Genomic DNA, 22,795 nt, shown 5'->3' on the forward strand with positions numbered 1-22,795 from the left:
AAAACCAAAGCAAACACTAAAATCTTATTGCAGTATAATGAATGCCTAATTACTTTTGAAAGCGATGTTCCTAATGCCATACAATAACCTAATTCAATTATATTATAAATATTTAATTAACATAAAAATTAAGATTTCCTGTTATAAAATTTCAACAAAGTCTCTCAAAAACCATTGAAACATAACATAACATAGTACAGAATAGTAGTATAGAATCTACTTGACACTTGGGTTACACTTTAACTACATCTTAATTAGCCTAATAAAGTATGAATGAGACTGTACTCATAATGAACCATAAGTTTATTAATAGGCTATTGAGAATGAAAATTTGTATCTACTTAATTAAGGGGTTCGGAGTTAGAGTATTATTTAGCCCAATCAACTCACAGCTTATTATAGATTAAGCCTTTCTTTATGCTTTAATAAGGCCAGTTAGGCATACTTTAAGTGTTAGAGCCTTAAAGTTGTGCAGCTCTAATACCTGCCGTCTGCAATGTTTAAGGAGTGTGTGGCCACCAGAGCTGCAGTGTGACCCAGGGGTTGAGGGTGATAAGACCTCCATAACTCTCCTTTATCCCACTGCTCATTATCAGGCCCAATCCCAGCAGCTTTAACCTGCGCCTGGAGGCCTTATGGGGCTCCAGATGGGACATCCCACAGCTACATTAAAGATAAAAAAAAAAAAATATATATATATATATATATATATATATATATAACTATGGTTAAAACTATAGTTATATATATATATATATATATATATATATATATATATATATATAATTTTTTTTTTTTTTTTACTGATTGGTGAAGTTTATATATTTTCTTCCTGATTGGTCTAGAGAGGTCCATAACTGTAACATTGCAACCATAATGTTAACAAGAGCCAAAACTTGTCTAAATCACTAGTTATTATTAGCCTAATAAATAGTTAAATATTTTTTACTAGACTAATAAAAATGTAAACTTCTGTATTTTGTTAAATAATAATTTATATATTATTATACTTATACGTATACCTACACGTTTGTACTTTTCTTCTCAAAGAATTGCCACTCAACTGGTGTAAAACAATGATGAATATTTACCACAGGTAATATCAAACCAAACCTAGTAATAATATTAGAAAAATATCAATACCTGTCATATACAGTATAAAACCTACTCATCCCAAATCCACTCCAGTGATAAGAAACAACAGGGATAATATCAGACACACTGTGATATGTCATTGTCTGGTTTTCCAGTTAGTTTACTGAGGCTTGGGACAATGACTGAATTGTGTTAGTCCAGCGGAGTCAAGGTTTTGGCTTGTTGCAGGGAAACTTGCTGCCGTGCTGCCTGTATCACGTCCAAAGAAAGACGTGTTAATGTACGAATAATTTTTCAACCTCACACTGTTATTTCTGGACCCTAGTTTGTGGATCTCGGTCGCACACCTTTTCATCAGCTCCTCTAAGTGGTCTAAACACTTTGGTTTTCATTTATTTTACATTGATGTTTCCCTGAGAGCCAGTGTTTTATGATTGGACCACTATCTCACCAGTGGTTACTTAATGGATGTTTTTATACCAGCCAAAGAAACACCAAATACCACTATTAAAATACCTCACAACCTTCCATTATGCAAGCCTTTACCAAAGAAGAGAGCTTTGCTTAAACCTGTGCCTGCACTAGAATGAACTCAGCCGTACACATACTCTATGGGGTTGTAAGGAAGGGGCTTAGGTCATTAATGGAGCTGTAGCTGATTTAAAAAAATGTCAAAAACAGAACTAGTTCATTGTAATTTATTTAGCATTGGTCCAAAGTTATTCCTCACTTACTTTATGCATTCTGAGCAGCCTAATTAGTTTAAAGTTTAGAAGCGCTTTTCACTGCCAGAGGTGAGAGCAGTAAAGCTAACAACTATTACTAATGTGCACTTCCTGATTATCAGACAATAAAATCCTTCATAATTGGATGCATATAGAACAGCTGTTTATACAATATATCTGTACTGGAGTAACAAACATTTTGCTCAAATCAAAAATTGGGTAGAGACTCTTTAATTGAAATTACATTATGTGGGTCTTTTTCACTCTGAAAAGAGTCTCCAAGAAAAGTGATATATATTAATAACTGCATTCAAAATATATATATTCATAACTGCATTAAAAGTGACAATTACCTAATAAAACAGGTCCATGTATGTGACAACAGAGAGGAGAAGGTTCACTGCAATGAGCTTTGGCAACTGTATTCAATAATAATAATAATAATAATAATAATAATAAAAGAAACATCAACATGATTTATCAAAGAGACTAAACGTACATAACGATGTGATGTGCTGTAGTGAGACCCCACAAGAGGCCCACTCTCCACAAAATTGGTGTAAAACCTCAGGAATAACTTCATCTTGTTTCTGATTTTCTGCATTTCTGATTTGCTTCTCCTCAAACGTGATCTGAATTACACTGAAGGATACTGGAAAATTGCTTCAAAATGATTCATAATTTGGCTGACTTTTATCATACACATGCATTTTGTGGTGCTTGCAAGGGAGTGAAGCAGGGAACGGGGTCAATGTGTGTAACTTTCTCATTTTCTTTTCAAATTAGGTTTTACGAGAGGTCAAAGGTCGACTAAGTACAACAGCGCAGACAAGATAAGCACTTGTTAGTTATCCTTTTTACTTGAAACATTTAAATGCCTGCGAAGGGCCTGTACACACGTGACGTAAATATAGAGAAAACAACTTTGTGAGGCTAACACTAACATTGTCAGCAGCTCACGCCTCCGCTCCTCAGACGGAGAATTACCTGAACACAAACCGCTCATCAAGGACACATCTGAGACTTTGTTTTTGACGCACGTCCACCTTGTTAGTGAAGATCTGTAATTGGGACACTCAGGGTTGCTTATTACACTTCAAACGTCAAAGAGGATATCTATAGAGGTACTGGCACAGAGGAGCGAGTGGGCACTTAAGGCGCTGTTCGAAAGAGAGAGTATTTTTAGAGTAAATAGGAAAGATACTGTCTGGGCCAGTGTCTGGAGTACACTTAGTTCATCACTGATTGTCCTGACATGACTTTATTAAAAAGTTAAAGTTAAATGCACTATGTAACATAACATTTCTGATGGAGGTTTCATTACAAACTTGTCTCCATTGAGATGTTATTGCTTGCCTATAGGATATACCTTCATGGCAACAAGCAGGTCTTGGTCAGGAAGACCAAGTTACAGGTCAGATTTGTGGAAAGGCAAGCCCACTGACAAAACAGTAAGGATGCATGTTTTCAAGGTATTATTGTGCAATACAAATATCTTTAGTGAAATAATGTACATAGTTGAATGCCATACTGTACAATATGCCAGGCAAAGCAACCCAAAGATTCAAACTGTTCTGTTCGGTCTCCTTCTTATGAGCTCCCATTTCATTTTTGGTTTGTTTGTTTGTGGTGTAAATAATCATGACTACAGTAAATGTATTATTATATGGTGTTTATCATCCCTGCTTCTAATTTGGGATTTGAGAAATTGGCTTAATTTTAATCACAGTGGCAAATGTAACCATTAAAGGTCCTGTGAGGTTGATTCATGCAGTTGTTTGCCTCTCATGCACTCTTGCTGGCTAATTTTAAATAGGCTCCTACATATAGTACATATACTTCAGTAACTAGTATAGACTATTACATTTAAGATAAATTTTAGACACCAAAGTTGTTCTAATCTGGAGAAGATGATTATAAGGTTGAAGCTATCTGTCAGAGTGGGTCTACTCTGTGATGCTTTCCAGTGCTATAACTCTTGGGTTTCACACAAAGCCAAATAGACCTCAGTTGTTGTTGAGGTGAGAGCTGGTGCTGTGGACAGGTGCTCATTAAACTGTCAAAACTCTGAACATGTCTTTTCTTCACCCACTTTTGTGCCACTCAGCTTAATTAAATCATTAAACATAATGGGTCAGATGCTTTACAATGCTACACTACAAAAATATACATATATACAGTATATATATATATATATATATATATATATATATATATACACACATATATATACATATATATATAAAATTAAAACTAAGATAAGAATAAAACGTATACAAAATGTATTTAAAAAAATCATCATGCAAAAAATAGAAAAGTTATTTCTTTGTATTTGTTACAGGTGCTTTGTTGCTCTAAAGGAGGCTGCCTTGATGAACATGCAGGCATGGGCGGCAAATGTTTATTTTTGTTTATATCTGAAAGACGGAGATGCTACAGTAACCTAAGCTCTTTCCTCTTACTGTTGTCAAATAAACCATGAGCCCAAAACATATTTTCTTGTGTGGACATTCATTTATTTTTGCATTTTACTCCATAAAACCTTGACAATGTCCCAGTCATTGGTGGAACATAATGAAGTAAAAGTACTGTAAAGTACTCTACTTAAGTACAAGTTTTATGTACATGTACTTTACCAAAGTACAATTAAATTAGATACTTTTTACTTTTACTCATGGATCTATTAAAATAACTTAAATAAGTAAATAAGTAAATGATCTTTTACTTCACTACATTTGAGTGTGGATATCTTCACTACATTTACCTGGACTGAAAAGTAAAAGCATTTTTGTGAGACCTGCTGAAAAGGTTGAGGGGTTTATTTTTAACATCCCTGTAATTGATGAGCAAACAATGAGCAAACAAAAATATACAAATAAAAACAGCTAGAAAAAAAACCTACTGATTCAGTTATTTCTGTTGAACAAAATCTAGCACAAATCTTTACCAAAATCACATCTGAAACTTCATTAGACCTTAATTTTACTTGTTATTCTTTCAGTACATTTTTAAATAAGTACTTCAATATTTTTTACTTAGATTACAAGTATAAATATTTTTTACTCTAGTATCTGTACTTTAAGTACAAAACTGAGTACTTCTTCCACCACTGGGCCCAGTTAAGTTTCAGTTTGTTTACTAAGGACAAATCGCCACAACACTTATGCTCAAATGAGCCCTGAGTCTCACCTCATAATCACCCTAGTTTCTCACAGAGCGCAGTGTTACAAGTGACTAACTGAGACGGAAATGACGAGGATTTCACAGGTTTGAGGAGGAGATTGTCCAAGTAAAAGCCTGTGTCTGCCGCAGCTAAAAGTGGCAGCGCTGATAAGAAGGGTCGCTCAAAATGAATTGGGGTCACAGCTGGAGAGATGTAGCAGAGGTGCATTGTGGGTAGTGGCATTTAGGGGCACAGGAGTTGGAGAGGTCACCCAGTCCCACAGACAGGGCGTGTACCTTTATATTGTTCTATGGCTGGCTGCTGTACCAACGAACTGTATTCTCACTATTGTCTCTGAGAATGTGTGAGAATGTTGAATTTATGTACGCCGCTTTGCGACAATTGAAAATATGATGTAAGCTCCATGAACTGAATTATGCCTGGTCAACATATTCATGTTTATTTATTGTTGATTTTTTACAATATTAATATGTGATACGCAGCATGTTTTTTAAATACTACAATATCAGTATTATTATCATTGCTATTATTAGGCTCAATATTTATTGTGTGTGTAATTTCTTTGCAATAGTGGTAAAGTTTTGGTTAGTTTTTGGCTATATGATAAGATTGAAAATTATCATATTAAAAACTTAAATAACTCTGATGCAAACTAGATAGTGAAGTGTTTCATTCTGCTATCTATTTATTGCTGCTTTTTAAAACAATATTGTACATTTAGAGTAGTTTTTGTGGTTTAAATCTGTCCTTAGGTTGATATGTCAGTGGTATAAATTTGTTTAAATATTCTCGTATATCATCTACAGTATATTTATTTCAGCAATATATCACACTTCAAAATGTGTTATGGCAGGTGACATTGTTATAACAATATTTTTATTTACTTTTTGGCACAAAGATTTCTTTTATGTTTTTAAAAAATGCAGGCCTTAATTTAAATAATAAAATACGCCCTTTTTCATTTTCATGAAAAAAATGTAACTATAAATTTAAGTCAGATGGAAAACCTTGGTGTTATCGCCTCAAGTTTATCAATAGTGAAATGTTTTATTTTGTGAATTTGATGTGGAGTCTAATTTAAAGGCACCAATCTCCTAGTCGTTTTTCGTTGCCACTAACTGTAGTACTCCTGATGAAAAAATGCCCCTCCTTATTTTGCCAAGCCTTAGCCTCAGACTGGTAGTACATATTTTTCAACATTTTTCACGTGTAAAGTGCTGTCTCTCTCACACAACCTTCTTATTACTGGGGAGATTCTGTCTGTATGACGCACCTCTGGTTTTTCTTGGCGGTCACTCTGCTGCTATGGGATACAGATGTTCACAGTCTGTGTGTGTTTCTCAATTAAAGCATTAATCCAAATCAACCTAAATGATCGCACACAGTGCAGCAGCGACTAGGGAGGCCACATGTCCTCATCTGCATTCTCTCTCTTCTTAAATGTCCATCTTTTCTCACCCTATGGCCTCAGTAATTGTCTCCATCACCTCCTCAGTTCATCAGAGCCCCCCCACCCCCAGTGATTACTCAGCCTGCATTTTTGAAGCATGCATCAAAGCAGCCAAAGTTAAATGTGGAAAAAGCAAATACGCACACGAGGAAGACAATAGTACGATTGGGCTCCGTTCAGTCGTCCATTTCATTTTTCCACCATTTTCAGAGATTTACTTGTGTTTATCTTCCCTCTGTACAACAGCATATAGCTAATTCCCCCCATAGCACATTATAATAGAAACCTTTAATTTTGGCTCATTGTGTGGCTTTGAAAGGCAGCTCCATTTTTCAAAGCAAAATCTGGTTCCATAGAGATGCAATTACATTCACCGTGCACCCACGCATCATTTGGACTCCAGTTTATATCCCAAACATCCTGCTGCAGTACGCACGACTTGTCTTGTGTACAAATACTTTTCTCTAGAGGATGAGACCCTCTTTAGTGAAAGATGTCCACCTGCACAGGTCAAGGAGTTTGGAGCTTGTTTTTCGCAGTCACGTCAAGAGAACATATACGAGACACATTTATACTGGCACTCCAAGTTGTCTCATTGAAATACACAAATACAATATGCAGCCTAATTGAATTATGAGAGTCTAAACAACGAGACAGCGCAGTGCTATAGTACTCTATGTGGATGCATTCACACTTGCACAAACATTAAAATTGGACTAAACTGGGACAAAACCTGTAACAAAACCTGGACTAGAGAAGAACTAACACAGAACTAGAGGAGGATCAAACCAAGTCTACAAGTCGAACAACCAAATATGTTCCTCAAATATCTATTGTTTTGTTTTCTGTCATATTATTCTACTGAATAAACAATTTACTAAGACACTGTGTACTCCCATACTGGCTCTACCTGCCCTAATCTCTATAGGATATGAGTCGCTATAGTAACAGAAATAAACAAGTCATTCCTTTGTCAAATAATCTAAAATTTCATATAAGGCACAAAAGGGAGGCGCAAGTCTCAGATGCAACTGCAGCTAAGATAATTATATCAATGTTTTTGTGTGTCTTCCCAATAGCACTCACAACAAACTGCCAAAAACAAAACAGAACACAGAGATGTTAGACACACATTTAAAAATACTTTTTTCCCAATATTTAATGAAACTAACTAAATAATCTTTGTAAATTACACCTGCATTTCCCCAAACTTGAATTAAAAACTTTCTGACTGATTGTATTTTCTATGGATATACTAAATGTTAATGATGCATACTTCTAAATTGTATTACCACTTTGCCACTGACTGTCTGTTAAGTGACATATTGTGTACTTTAGAATTACCAAAATTATCAAAGCAAACATTAACCCAAAAATTTGCTGTAAGCTAATTATAGGCTGTAATGTTCAACGCTATTGAAGTATTTTCCAACAAATACAAAATGATCAGAATTCTCCAAATATTTACCAGGTAGCTTTTAGGTTTTTGATTATTGTTAATGATCTCCACTTAAGTACATAGTGATATATTATATTTCTGCATATGCTTACAAAAGACAGAAGTAGGATAAAGGATTACAGGGTTTAAAGGCCTCTGAATCACAGGTTTGACTTTGGTTGTGGTCCACATCATTTTACAGAGACCTGATTCTTCTCTCATCCTGTCATTGTCATCAGATGCTGGCTCTAATTAGCTGTAATTGTAGATGCTTTTGTTGCTCTGTGATTTAAATGTATCAAGTAAAAACATTAAATAAGCATCAAGGAGGAGCTTAAAATGTATATTGATTGAATAGTATGTATATTGATTGAATAGTAACCTGCTGCTCCAGTGAAGGAGTGTTTTGCACTCTTCTCACTGGTCAGGGTGAACTTGGCTGGTGTATCAGTGAACATTTTTCTTTGTCAGGCTGCAGAAGTCCGTACAGCAAAGCCAGCTGCTGAGGCTCACTGCCTGGCCTCTAATTAAAACAGTGGAAAATGAGATAACTCCACAGATCCATCATGGCCGCCGTTGGCTGTCAGAGTGCTTGGGGGCTGCCACCCACCGAATGTTTACACCAGGGCCACTCGCCTCTCTGCTCTCAGGCTGTTTTTAGAGTCCCGGCCTGATTTCTCTAATGGGCCGAGAGGTTGTTTTAGCCTCTTTGCTTTGCTCTGTACTCCCTTCACCGCTCAAAGTGCTGCTGATAGGGCTGACAGAACTGGGGGTGGCAGGACACCAACATCACACCAAACCTCTTCATCTCCGCCATTTTCCCCACCCACTCAGCCTCGTTAGCCCTTCATTTATTAGGCCTAATGGAAGTTGGGGGGCTGTGATGTCATCTGCTGGTGCACCCAGAGGACAACCTTTTCAGTGTTAACTCCAACAGTTTCCACTTTAGTTTTGTTTGTGCGTGCTGTTTTTGTTGCTTTTGAGGTTGAATCATTTTACTCACATTATTTCTCAAGACTTTGGCGGACACAAGGTTTTACAAGTGGCGTGTAAATGTATTTATAAGCACTGACTTGGAGCTGGCTGGTGCTGTCTTCCATTTTTCTATTTTGACAGGTGCCATTTAAAAGGGAATCAGGCTGCTGCTGTGATTAGAATGAGAGAAAAGCGGAATCGTAGCAGAGTGTTAGCAGATCTCCCAGTCTCATGCCAGCCGCACTAATGATCCTTAGGCCTCTTCCACACACTGTGCCAATGCACTGCACAGGAATCCAGCTCAGCCCTTTTCTCCTCCACATGGAGCAATGGGCCACAGCCTGCACTGGGAGGAATGTGAAGGTGAAGTTGAAGGACTCATTGCAGCTGGACACTTGTTAGCATCCTGTGAACAGCTCCAGCATGTCAATAGAAGAAGGATGGTCCATGGATTAGACCTCAAAAGGCCATGAATTCTGTAGTGAGATTGTAGCGATCAAACAGGTGGAAAGCATCTCACTAAATACATTTTGCTCATCCTCGCATTAGCCCCTTCTTTACTTGTTTTCTTAGTTTGCTGGACAAAAGACCACAAAGATAAGACTCTTATTAATGTGTGAGTCGAATAGGCCACCCAGAGGTAAATCCCATTTGTTTGAGCCTGCATTACTTCATGTTTGGGGTTAAATATCATTACACAAAGCCCATTGATCAGGCAGCTGCAAATGTAGCACAGCTGATGACAAAGACCACAAATGTACTAGTTCTCTTGTAACTGGAGCAGTGTTTTTGTTCCACTCAGAGGGTGTGCGCGGCAGTCAGTGGCATGTGCCTCATTTAGAAATCAAGCCCGCGCTCATTACAACACCAGCCTCGGCTTCGCTCTGTCAGTAGTAGCTAACACGTTTCTCAGACGTCAACAGATGTCAAATTACTCCACAATTAGCCCAATGGGCCTCATTGCACGACTGCATTGTGTGCTTTTGCTAAAAGAGGGCTTGCTAGATTGGGCTTTTGATTTCTGGAAGATGACAAGTCATCCATCACCCTCAACCAATGGCTCTGTCCACACCCCCACCTCTTCTGTCCACTCCTCTGTACCTCACTCAGTGCTCCACAGCGTGTCCTGGTCCCTCCCCTCTGTCACTCTGTCAGACTGAAAAAAGGTCAGTGTGCGAGAGTCATGGAGAGAAAGAGCAGAAGAATAAACAGCAGAGACAGATCAAGAGCGTTTTACACCCCATGTAAATATTTGCAGAAATGTGGCCTGAACACGTGGAACACACATGAAGAAAGCCAGGGCCTGGAGAACATTGAGGCATAGAGGGTTGAACATGAGATCCACGCACATCATGCTATAACATACACTACAGTACAGTACAATACATACACGTCTCCTCATTACTCCCCAACTTTTTTGCTCTGAGACTTCTCTTTTCAATATTAAAAAGAGCTTAATTTTTTATTTGATTTATACAGGCACTTGAAACATTCCATCTCAATTATATTATTGTTTTTGATTCTGTATTGGGCTGTTGGGAGCTCCAGACAGACTTCACAGACTGAACTCTCTGTGTCTGATTTCTTGTCAGAGGCGTGTGAGTCACAGCTGGCTCCACTCTCAACACCTTCTCCCTCTAATGAGACTGATAAACTTGTACTCACACACAGAGAGAGTGCTGCAGGGACTGATGGACAGGTGAGGAGATCCTGTCTGTGAGTATATAAGGCTGAGGTGCTGACAAACTCACGAGTCTATCTCCAAAGTGCCATGATTAGCCAGTTTGAACAATGTTGAAGTGTAAATACGCGTTGCAAATGGTTTAGTTCAAATTCTAACTTCAGTTGCTAGTTGCTAGTAAAATGCAGAATTTTATATTTTTTAATATAAAACCATAGTTTATTCAGTAGTATCATGCGGTCTTATGATATAGATCAAGACTAGGTCCAACTTTCAATATTTGTGTATTTTTTACAGTATTGATACCTGCTCATATGAGTAGATACTGTTGATTCTAATCTCGGTAGTGTTTAGTATATGGGTAACGATTCTTTATCCAGCACTCTGATGAACAGTCACAGTTAAATCTTGCATCAAGACTTATTAAATAATACAATAACATTATTGTTTCATCATAAATCCTTTGAATCCACCTCTATTAGTCACAACACACTCTTGCTTGATTATCTAATACTTAAATATTTCTTGTGCTTTTAGTGTGCAGACCCTTTCTTCTCCAATCTATAGTGCTGTACAGAATAATCTAGTTGTAGTTAGGCATGGGATGATAAAGACATTTGGTGTCACAATTATCACGGCAGGAATAATTGCGATTAATGATTATGTCAGAATAAATATGAAAGCTGCTGACAGTTATAGAAAATGTCCCATGAATGATTATTGTCCACCATTTTTATCACAATAAACAATATTATTGTTTACTGTCCCCTGCCTAGTTGTAGTTACTATCTTATCTTAGTAAACTTGTGTATCAGAGTCCATGGGGGACCAGTTGCCCAGGTCTCTCTCCTGCTCTGCTCTGTTCTGCTCTGCTCCTCCAAATGCCCAGAGTGCAGTGCGGGGTAATTGAGTAGTGAGCAGATAAGGAAGTTGCAAGGCTGATGTGCTGGTATGAACAGGGAGGGGAACACTGGGTCCTGGGAGCATACAGGGTCATCTGGCTCTCTCTCTCTGAATTGGCTGTGGAATGTCAGACGCAACCAGAAATATTTTATAGACGCACTTACTACAAGGACGAGCACACTGGTAAATGACAATAAAATCTGACTGTTACTGGGAAAATGGATGCTACGTTGGTGGTTTTGTGATGTGAATGTAATGATGTCATACTCCCAGATGGGGGGGGGGGGGGGGGGGGCATACCATGTAATGGTATTGCCATAAGAAATCTCTAAGTAAATTCACAAATGGTGAACCAGATTAATTATATTAGCAATACTAGACTCTTAACTTGGGATTGTACTGTCACATCTCAGAGAAATCCCAGTGAGCCAATGAAGATTTTAAGGTGCTAAATACATAACAACATTTATTCAAAAAGTATTCTGACTTTATAATGTGAATAAACAAAGTAGTGACCAGGGGCTTATTTGGTTATTCCATGGCTCTTGTTTAGTTTTTCTACCTTTCCAGAATGTATCTCTATGGACATTTGGGATGTTGCTGCAAACACAAAGTTTTTAACTTTTGATAGTCATTTGATCAAAAAAAAAAAAAAAAAAGAATAGAAAAAAAAAAGAACTGTATAGAAGTGTATTCTATATAATATAATAAAGTTTCACGAAATATTATTGATCTATGTAATGCTCCTTGAGATTATTTGATTTATTTGTATTCCTCTGCACAGTCTTCAAAATAACTAAGTGTTGTTTTGAAGCAATTATCTCTTATATCATGATGCAAATGTGTACAAATTGAATCTTGTCCGCTAATGTCCTTGTCTGCTTGCGTTTGGCTCTCCTGTTTTCTGTCAGCAGCTCGCTCACTGCTACATGTTGCTGGTTGTATCTGTCAGTCCCAGCTGCTCTCTGTCCATCAGCTGTCATCACTTTGTACAAGACCATCAGGGCCAATTATTTCTCAGCCGGCCACTACTTCATATTTTCACAGTCTATTCTTGGGGATCTACATCAGTGCTGTGCTCTAGTGTTGTGTGACGTCACTTGGGGAGGCAGCTGGTTTAATTCTTATGTCCTCCTCTCTACAGCCACTCCCGGCGCTTGGCAGAATGCTGAGTAATTCATTTGAAGCAACTATTCAGTGTAACTTTCCAACATTAAATCTTCACCAGACGATTTCTCCAGATATTTTACTTACTGTGAATATTAGGTGGTGCTGTGTGAAGCTGTGAGACTGAAGGGGGGAGTAATGAACCCCGGGGTCCTGGGCTGGCTTAGTAATGTCCCAGTTTTATCATCCTACGACTTCCTGTAGCCTCCTCTCCTGGGAAGGCTGTGCTGCAGCTCCGCTGGAAGCCCTCTGATAAAAAAACTGGCCAGTATTCACAAGCTGCTGGGAACACAAGAGAAAAAGAGAGAGAGATTTAATTTGTCACTGAAAAAAGAATTTGTAATGCCAAGGGCTGTGATGTGAAAAACTGAGGGAGGGATGGCCCTTGAGAACGGCCTTTGTCACTTGTGGGTAGAGTTTTTAGTGGAGTGAATCAGCTATGGGGAAAAGACTGTTATTATGGTGTTTTTGGCCTCAGATGAGAGATGTCCAGTCACAGAATAGGCACGCACAACGCCAGGCTCAACTATCATGGGAGCAAGAAGGGGAAAGTTTACCAACAGGGTCACACAAACTCACATGAGGGCAGACTCTTGAATAGCACAGATTATTGTCCACCAGTTCAACATTTAAAAAGTACAAAACAATTTGTCAACGTATGGAATATCTAAAGCAGATTCACATGGTGTACATTTCTTTGTGACATTCTCAGCTGTACATTGCAGTTACAGTACTTAATATGGTACTTTATGAAGAGCGTAATTCACAGTTATCACGTCCACATAACTCTGTGTCCAGCCTGCAGTAAATCATTATCTCTGAGAATCCACAGTTTTACCAGGGGAGTGCTGGTTCAAGGCAAAGCTGTCCCATAATACTCATAGTCTTTTACATCAATGAAAATGTATTTAAAACAATAACAGAAACATAAAATATCTATCCTTCCTCTCCACCATGTCTCATCACTCTGGATTGCATTTTATTCAATAACAAAATACTGGATGTCTCTAAGAAATTGTGCAGCAGTGTTCTGTGGGTGGAGCTGGTACACAACCCTGGACCAATTCCATTAGTGTCTAAATTAGCTTTAATCATAAAACAACATCAATTAGTGAGGCGCCATTAGGATTGTACTGAGGTGTCTGCTGCTGCGTGTGGTGCAGGCCCAACATATGGCTCAGCTCACGGCAGGCCCACCGTTATAAAGCTAACATTGTCATGACTGATGTATGGTGGCATGCTAGTGGGCTCTGAAAGATCCATTTGTCTTCTCAATTAAAGCTGAGAGGGGAAGAGGAACGGGAGATGGGGGCAGGGAGGTTAGGGGCTACCTCTGTGCGGTCCACACTTCTGAACATGTGCTCAGGACAAAATGAGCCACATGTCTGTCTTTGCATGTTCAGAGCACAAAGCAGGGAGAACAAGTGTGTGGACACTTGGAGTCACGCCAGAGACATTTCTGCGGCCCCTTTTCACCTAAACCCCTCGCTTCCTCTGTTCCTCACCATATTCATAACCTCTGATGCTGCCATGGAGTCAAGCCACTCTTCCCTGGGGCAGAGGCCACTTTAATGTGGGAAGCCTGGCAAAGGCAATCAGGGAGCCAGACTCCCCTACGCCATCCACTCACACACAAACACGCACAAACACGCACAAACACACACAAACACACACAAACACACACACACATACAAACACACACAAACACGCACACACACAAAACAAACACACACACACAGTGCACTTAGACATAGAGGCTCTTATCTGACTTGACGACATGTCATTTGTGTTCTCTGTTTCCCTCCTTGATCTGACGCTGTCTCACCATCAGGCTTAAACCAGATAAGGACAAATGAGAGGAAAGGGGGCATTATTACAAAAACATGACAAGTCTGTTGTGCTGAATACTCCGGTTGAACAATTATACTATCTACAAAGACTTCTGCGATTCTTGTCTGTGCATCCGGTATAGACTCTAAGCTGTCAGTTTATCTCAGAAATTAGGTAAGTGCTTAAGTGCAGTAATAAGTACATAAGCGATTAAGAGAAGCCCAAGGCCTTATTAATTAGTCTTGTGTACTGTACATTAGATTGTTTGCTGTACAATATTATACATTTAGAAGTTCTCTAAATGTATCCACCTTTGTGTCCACATTATTTGTGTAACTTCTGACAGCAAGCAGTTTGCACCAGTGTTTCTGCTTTGACAGCATTCTGCCTTACAATTCTCTTTTACAAGAAATCAAAATAAAGGCGGTATTGTTCAGAAATGTCTTATAGCGTCCAACAGGTCCTAATTGGTCCTTCGCACTGGTGGAGGTATGCAGTGAAACCGAATCGCACTTCTAAGGGGCACAAGGGAAGTGAACTATAGCGCCGTGTGTGATGCTTAATTCAAGGTCTCATCCAATTCCCCTTAGCTGCTTTGGCCTCCAACATCTGCAGCAGCTTGTGTCTGTGTGTCCAGCAACCACAGGCTGTTAGCCACACATGTGAATACTGGCTGTCTTTGAATGTAGCGCTTTTACACATTTTGAGGTCTGTAGTGACAAAATTTGAACTTTATCAACAAGCTGCGGGCGAACACAGCTAACCTCCCCTACCAAAGACGTGTTCACATTTCACCCCATATTTATTGTGAAAAAGCATAATAACTTAAGCGTGCGGTCTCCAGTGGAAATGGTTGCAGCGCGTGTGAAACAGAATCCTGCACTGCATTATGGAAATGTACAGACTAAGTGCAAAGCAAACTGAGGCGGCAGCTTTAATAAAGTGGTGCACACTAATGAAATCAGTAACCCCTGGCCTCAGCAATCAGATCCATGCTTTTCATTCTTTACATCCTCAACCAAGATGTCTGCTCAATTGACCGTTCCAGCACATTTTTTTTAAAGAGGCCTCATGTCTCATCTGGCTAAAAGGAAGGACTATCTCAGAATCTGCAGCACTGTGTGTCAGAGGCTTGGGGTTTTCTGAAAGCTATAATGCACCAGGCTACTGCGTTGTGTGTTAGACCAAAAGGCAGGGGTGGGGTAAAACAGGGTAAGAATTTTGTGATAGGACACAGTCAGCGACCAACAGACAATGATAAAAAGATTTCTGGTTGCTTCACCAGATTTACACTGAAGTGAAGAGAAAACAATCCAAAACCAAAAACAAGTCTTGTCACATAAATTATGTAAAACTAAGTACGCTGTTTTAATGTGTACATTCTATTAAATGAAAAAGTGCAGTTTATGATTTCATACATTTTTTAATGAAATGTAAACCTGATTGATATTTTATATGAGTCTTAGAAGATTTATGAGAGGATTTTTCAATAAAACTGCATGTCCTTGATAACTATGAATGAATTAGCATTTGTATAGTTGATGCATTAAGTGGCAAGTGTCTGTACAAGGAGTCAGAACCTTTCAGGGAAGGAAAAGACAGCCATAAAGTCTTAGATAGAGGAACCCCGAGGAAGTCCTGGGTTAATTAGATTTGTCCGACAACGTAGCGCAGTCTATTCCACTTCAAATATTTATGGATCACACGTCAGGCAAACAGACATTTGAGACGCGGCCCAAAGCTGACTAATATGAGATGTACCGCCTCCGCATACAAATACACACTGCAAGGCTAAAAAGTACTTGAATGCTCTTAAAGTCTAATCCACTTTGCACGTAATGACTGTAGAGGTATGCTGGGAAATGTTCATGTTATTGGCTTGAACAGAGTTTATCCTGTTTTTAAAAGCTTTAACAGTGCTGCTGGTGGTGCCTCTGTGACATAGAAGTAGATTGGTTTCCATATATGACAACACCATATAATCTATAAAATATATAGAATTGACAAAAATAAGCTAAGACAATCCAGATCAACAAATACATTTTAGAGAGAAAAAACACAATCTGTCATGATGTAACATTAGAATGGTCTAATTTTAAAGAAAACAAAAAAATTCAACTGTTTCAATTAGACAAATGGAAGCAATTATTATTGATAATATTAACAAGATCTTATTGATAAGAATACAAAAGTTTTTCATAAATAGTTGGTAATTATGTCTAGCCAGATCACATTCAACACAAAACCATGACTAATAAAACACAACAGTATGATAAATTATGTAACTGCGACATAATCATCAATACTCTCTATAGTTCCTGACAGTAAATGAGATAAGACCTCCCAGTCGACTGCTCAGCGATGGGTCAGAGCAGAGCCCCGTCCCCAGTGACCCCAGCCCACACTGCAAGGGCGCTCTGGTTACTGTTCACCCTGTCCACAACCACACGGCCTTAAATATCCTGTCAGACCTAATGCTCTTTACAAGGACTGGGAAAAATAAAATGAAAAATAAAACTAAAACATATTTTCAGTCAGTATGAAAATAGGGATGGAAAGAAATATCTTCATTGCAGCCAATAGACCACCACTTAACAGGTTTAAGTAGGTTTAAGCTGTATTTATGAAAAAGTTGCTTGTGTCTTTGCATAGGATCAAATTATCTGTAACTGTTCATCAACTGTGCAATAAATTGGCAGTTTTAGCAATTAAAAATGTTGCTAAGTGAATAGGGTAAGGGTAAGCACCCCATTTTTTCATGAACAGTGTCCCATTTGTTTGTAGTTATGCTTTTGTAGAATATTTTGTAAGTGATGTTGCCATTCTGTAAATAGTAGTATGTGCCTGTTCCATAGGTGAGCCTCTGCCAAAGGGGGTCTGTCTGTTGAGTACCACACAGCGGTGGGACCTGAGACATCCAGACCTCAAAATCATAGATATAAGAAGCCAGGGAGACATACCCCTCCTCATTGCAGTCTCCTGCCAGGACTGTTTTAGACCAATCATATGCTGCCAGCTGACAGACAGATGCATCAATTATGACCATTTAGCGATATGTGAAAATATGTGGAGGAGCAGCAGTCGCACTCAGAGATGACCCGGTCAGCATGGGCTTGTGTGAGGCACAGGCACTTCATTCAACTTTCAAATAATCCTTGAAAACTGACCTCAAAATACGCATACATTTATAATTATTTTATTATAAAAGACGTTTTACAAGACCTTACAGAAGAACTTATAAATCTCCTGACTGTTTATGCTATTCTTTGTTAACATTGAGATTTGTATTAGCAAATATAACAGGCATAGACATAATTTTAAAAATTATAATAAATTCAAATAAATAAATAAATAACATCATCAAAATCATACATTTTGAAGAATTCCAATTAATTAGGTAAGCAAAACACACCGTAATTATTCAAAAGGAAATTCAAAAGCAGAATGCAGGAAAGCCCTCTACTTGCAGTCAGTGGACCTTGAAGGCTAGTTAACGCCATCTAGGGGCAATTTGTAGAGAATCAACAGTGACTTACGTGTCCAAGTGTTCACTACAACCCCACGTTTAAGCATATTGCTACAGTGCCAAACTTGAGTTCTGGTGACATTATCAAATAAATCTGCAGTCTGTCAAATAAACTGCAGATGCCATGAATAAACAAACATTGAGTTTGAGTTTCATCCAAGAGTGGTCCAAGTGTCATCTGGACACTGTTTTTTACCCTTAGACTCCCATCCAGAAGCCATTTTCAGTTTGATGATGGTACTTTTTATTTTAATTTTTTTGAGTTTTGGATAATGTGTGTAGGCCTGTAATGCAATCAAATCAAATCATTAATAAAATATGAATATTTTTATATAATTTAAATATTTTGTTGTTCAACTCAATAACAAATCAACAGTTTTACGAAATAATAAATAAAAAAATGTGATATTGTTATGAAACTAAAATAAAAACATGATTAATCTTTTGACCTTTGTGTGTGTAGAGGTGGGTGTGTGCGAATAGCATGGGTTTGAAGGCGTGATGCGGCGCTGTGCTGGACCAGAGACAGCAATAATAACAGTACTGACATCTGGGGACCAGTGAAGACGGGACGCTCCATTTGACAGTCTGAAAGTAGACTGCTTCTCTATTGTAAACGGCACAGCTTAAAATAGACACCGGAATGTCAGTGCATCTCTTTGAGCATACTCTTTTATTATAAAGTCTTATAACCTGGGTTAAAATTACATAGGCCTGTTTAGTTTATGAATACAGTAAATTATGTTTTTATAAATTAAAATAATGATTTAGGTGGAGATTTTCAAATAAAATATCAAAGATTATCAACACTTTTTAAAATAAAGAACATGCACATGACACTAAATAGACTCATATACTATTGCACTAGTAATGGTGGTAATAGTGGTCTTTCCCTTCCTCCACAAACTCATATATGGACGCTAGAAGAATAACATTTCCTTCCGCTTTTATCTAGTTCACTGCAAAAATATTATCCTCCTATATCCTATATTATATTAAAGATTATATTATAAGGATTAGCAAAACAGAGATTTTTTTTTTTTTTTATCATGGCCCATGCCTAAAATTGTTCCTGTGAATCAGACTGGTGTATTTTCCTGTTGCAGTCCACTCCTCCACACCAAGCCCTCCTTTTCCGAGGAGGAATCCTGGAACAAGGGCAGTAAACTTGACAGGGGTTAAAAGGAAGTGGTCTACGTGCAAGTCTCATTAAGGCTCCAAACAAAGCACACTTCTGCTGTCCCCACCGACAAGTAGCTCAAAGCCTTTCTAGTCTCACTCACTCACTCAGGTGCCGACTAGCAACAATGATCAGTGCACAAACAAATATTAAATGTGGTCACACTTATACATAAACAACATGAAAATACAGACTAACTTCAGAATTACACCTGGACTAGGACTAAATCAGCTCTAGAACAGGGCCAAAGCAGGTCTTCCATCTTCATCCCTTTAATCAGTGCATTTATCAGTAACACTTTATTATAACTATCCTTTAATTTGCCGTAAAAAAGCATGAAGAAATTAAACCATAAAATAATGATGAAATTGTTTATTAAAATTATTTTGTATCTGAAGTATCTGATGTATCTTTGTATGATCTTAGTAACTACTTAATTAAGGGCTCAGGAATTAAGGTATTAATTAAGTTGTTAGAAAGTGTATTGTAAAAAAAAATATTTTGTAAAAAAAATCAGACTGCTACACATTGTGTTCAACTAATTATAAAACATTTCATAGGGCCAAAAATAGAAAGAGCCATGTGAGTCACTATGTGATGCTTTTGGGATGATAGCTGTTTGGCTGTGCCAAGGTGGCCCCGCTGCTTCTCTTTTCCACCTGAAAAAGATGTTCTAAAACTGCGCTAGTGGCCATAAAATCACAATCATGTATGCGCGATGGGAATACTAACAAGGCGCCAAAGTGTTTGCCAGAGGTAGTTAGACATTGTTTGAAAGTCAGATACCTCAGCTTTAAATCTTTCTTTATGCTTTAGAGCAAATAGTGTAGTTATTATGTGTTATCTAGTAATGTAGTTGTTTAAGTAATCCCTCTTTTTTTCTTCGCTAACGTTTTGCATAACTTAGTTCGTGTGAATCCCAAATGTGTGTACGAGGCAGTGACAGACCAGAAAAGACAGGCTCAGTTGTTGTTCATTCTACTTGACAGCCTTTTCCACCTTACCTTCACTGTCGATCAGTCTGATAGAATATGCCAGTGTCCAGCTTCACTTTAAATGACTGTGATCAGTGGACCCCAGTCTAACCTCAGCTTTACCCATGTCACATTGGCGTCGTCAACCTGGCTCCCTGAAACTGATCCTGCGCTGACCCCAAATCATAGCAGCTTCTTAGCCCCTGACCCTGGCCTCCTGTCCAGACGCTGAACCGTACCCACGTCCTTGTCAGGCCTGACCTCAGCCTCCCTCTGTCACCTCGACTCAAGCCCAAAAAATAACTCACGTTAGCCTCTCCTGAAGGGTTCATGAACGACTTCTTCCTTTCACTCACAGAAAGTCTTTGGAGTGTAAACAATGCCCTCAGATACAATGCACTCACACATCAATGTAGAGGTGGGCCATATTGACAAAAATTAATATGTTGATGCATATAATGTTTTACATTAGCTCAATACCAGTATTCAAACTATACTTTAACAATGCATCAGGAATGTACTTAAGTGTGCCTCTAAATGCCTTGGATGAATAATTGAAAATGAATCAGGAAATGAGAATGGTACAAATATTCAAAAATATCACTTCATAGAATTGTATGGAAGATTACAGCAGATGTTTCTGACCATTTTCTTTGAATCAATTCTTCTCCAAAAAATTGCATAATTTTTTTGTTACATTTCCCACCTCCAATCAATGCCAACACATTTTATCAAAACGTTGTTGAATTTCCCAACAAACCCCTCCCAGCCAAAGAAACAACTTTGATGTTGATTTGACCACCCTGCATCCATAATTTATCAGGGTGCGTTGGGTTGTTGCAGGAGAATGTACCACATGAGATAGATGCCAGATGAGGAGCTACCTGTCATCTGTTATCATAAATACAGTTTTAAATGCAGAGATAAGCAGTGGAAACAGAGGGAGGCAGGGTGTGAGTGCAAGCACACCCAGTACTCCATCTGATCACTGTACAACATAGTCTTGGAGGCAATCTCACATGCTTTTGACTAAAAACGTGGACTTTGGGTTTTGGATAACTAAAAATGTGCAACATTATATTCTATTTTGTTAACCATATTATTGTGCAATGCACTCTTTCTCTCTTCTGCTGAGTAACCTCACATTTTAAATTTTTAGTTTTAATTGAACAATTCCTTTTAGAACTATGTAAAATTTTTTATTGGTGTAAAGGGACAGGCAGCAGAGTATATGTGACTGAACATTACTGGCTCTAACACACAGCACAGAGGCACTGAAGGCCTCTCCCATGGGTCGCCCTGACAATGTCCAGATAAACCACTACTCATGGGGAAGTTCACCCTGGACGAGAACATGGCAGAGAAATCTGTGTATTTGTGCAACTGCTATTTATTTTTGTTTAACTTTTGAGTGTTAATGGGTTTGCACTTTGCACAAGTCTATAGTTTATAATAACTGTAAAAAAAGAACTAGTCAAATTATTAAATGTGCCAGATTATATCTGAAAATCATAATAACAATAAATAATGAAAATAATCAATTGAAGAATGAATTCAAAGAATGAATGTATTCAATAATGTTTCCAAAACCGGTATTTAAAGATAGAGATTAGTTTTCTAAAGCCAATAAATTGTAGTAAAAGATTTCATAGTCTAATATGAAAATACAGTTATCATACATTTTCTGTACAGTTTTCCAACAAAGCTTATTATTTCTGCATCAAATTCTCATAATACACACTTTAGCAGCAGTCTTTTCAGAGGGAGATTTCATAGAAAATACCTAGTGTGAATTATAAGGTCATCTGTGCAAATGTGTAGACTTTTCCTAGAAGTTCGTGGTGCAGATTTACAGGCTGACATAGTTTTCAAACTGCACTTACGGATTTGGCAGTGCAGCAGCATGCTTATAAATCTCTTCCTGTTTGTGTTTACTCTGGTACAGCTCGGCTCTGTGGTAACATACAGGGTTAGTCCACAGATCCTGGGTCAGAACTCTCTCTCACACTGAGGAAGATGTACTCTGTTGCACCGTTGATACGCGGCAATGCCAGCCTGCTCCTCTGTCCTGTGCTCCGCCCTGACCTGCATCGTGCTTTCACCCACAGGGGAGCCCTGCCGATGGGGCGTGTGCATGCGTGCAGAGCCCCTGAGCCCCAGTCCCTGTGTGGTCTAACAGTGTGTGTACGTGTGTGGTCTGCTGGCCCCCTGCTCATCTGTCCAAGGCCTGCTAACGGCCTGCCTAGTGACCACGCTGTTTACTTTACTTCTGTCTGCACCAACTGAACTCTGATCGCCCGTTTCCTCCAGCTGGGCCGAATCAGAGCCAGCTCTCAGTGGCCCAAAGAGAGGCCCAAAGAGAGGCCCTGTGTCTGGGACAAGACAGACCTGTGGATCCTGGAGGATTAGGACACCTCCAGAGCCACCCCTGCACCCCACTCGGCTCTGGTCAGGTTCCCACTGTACAGTGAAGTGGTAAGTTGCCATAGGGACACCGAAGAGACTCCTGCCATAATTGGGTGTCAATATCAAGCACATCTTTGTTTACTATGAAAGAGTGACAGACTGATTTGTGAAAGAAAAAGCTGCATTGTTTGGAAGAACAAGAAAAGAGTTTTGAGTTGAAAGATAAAACCCCCATGTTCATGACTCACCACTGTTGTATGT

At 38.6% G+C, this 22,795-nt stretch overlaps 1 long non-coding RNA gene across 1 annotated transcript in view; it reads right to left on the bottom strand.

Moving 5' to 3' along the window:
- Window positions 1–12,550: 12,550 nt before the first annotated feature.
- LOC129409253 (uncharacterized) overlaps window positions 12,551–22,795 on the bottom strand; it is a 32,903-nt gene continuing 22,658 nt past the window's right edge. Inside the window, exons 3-4 of the long non-coding RNA XR_008632319.1 lie at window positions 12,706–12,897; window positions 12,551–12,619 (exon numbers count right to left, since the gene is read on the bottom strand). This is a non-coding gene — a long non-coding RNA (uncharacterized LOC129409253). The remainder of the gene's footprint in view (window positions 12,620–12,705; window positions 12,898–22,795) is intronic.

The sequence above is a fragment of the Boleophthalmus pectinirostris genome, unplaced genomic scaffold (assembly GCF_026225935.1).
Source record: "Boleophthalmus pectinirostris isolate CB_2022bp ecotype Guang Dong unplaced genomic scaffold, ASM2622593v1 HiC_scaffold_19, whole genome shotgun sequence".
NCBI classification, from domain to species: domain Eukaryota; kingdom Metazoa; phylum Chordata; class Actinopteri; order Gobiiformes; family Gobiidae; genus Boleophthalmus; species Boleophthalmus pectinirostris.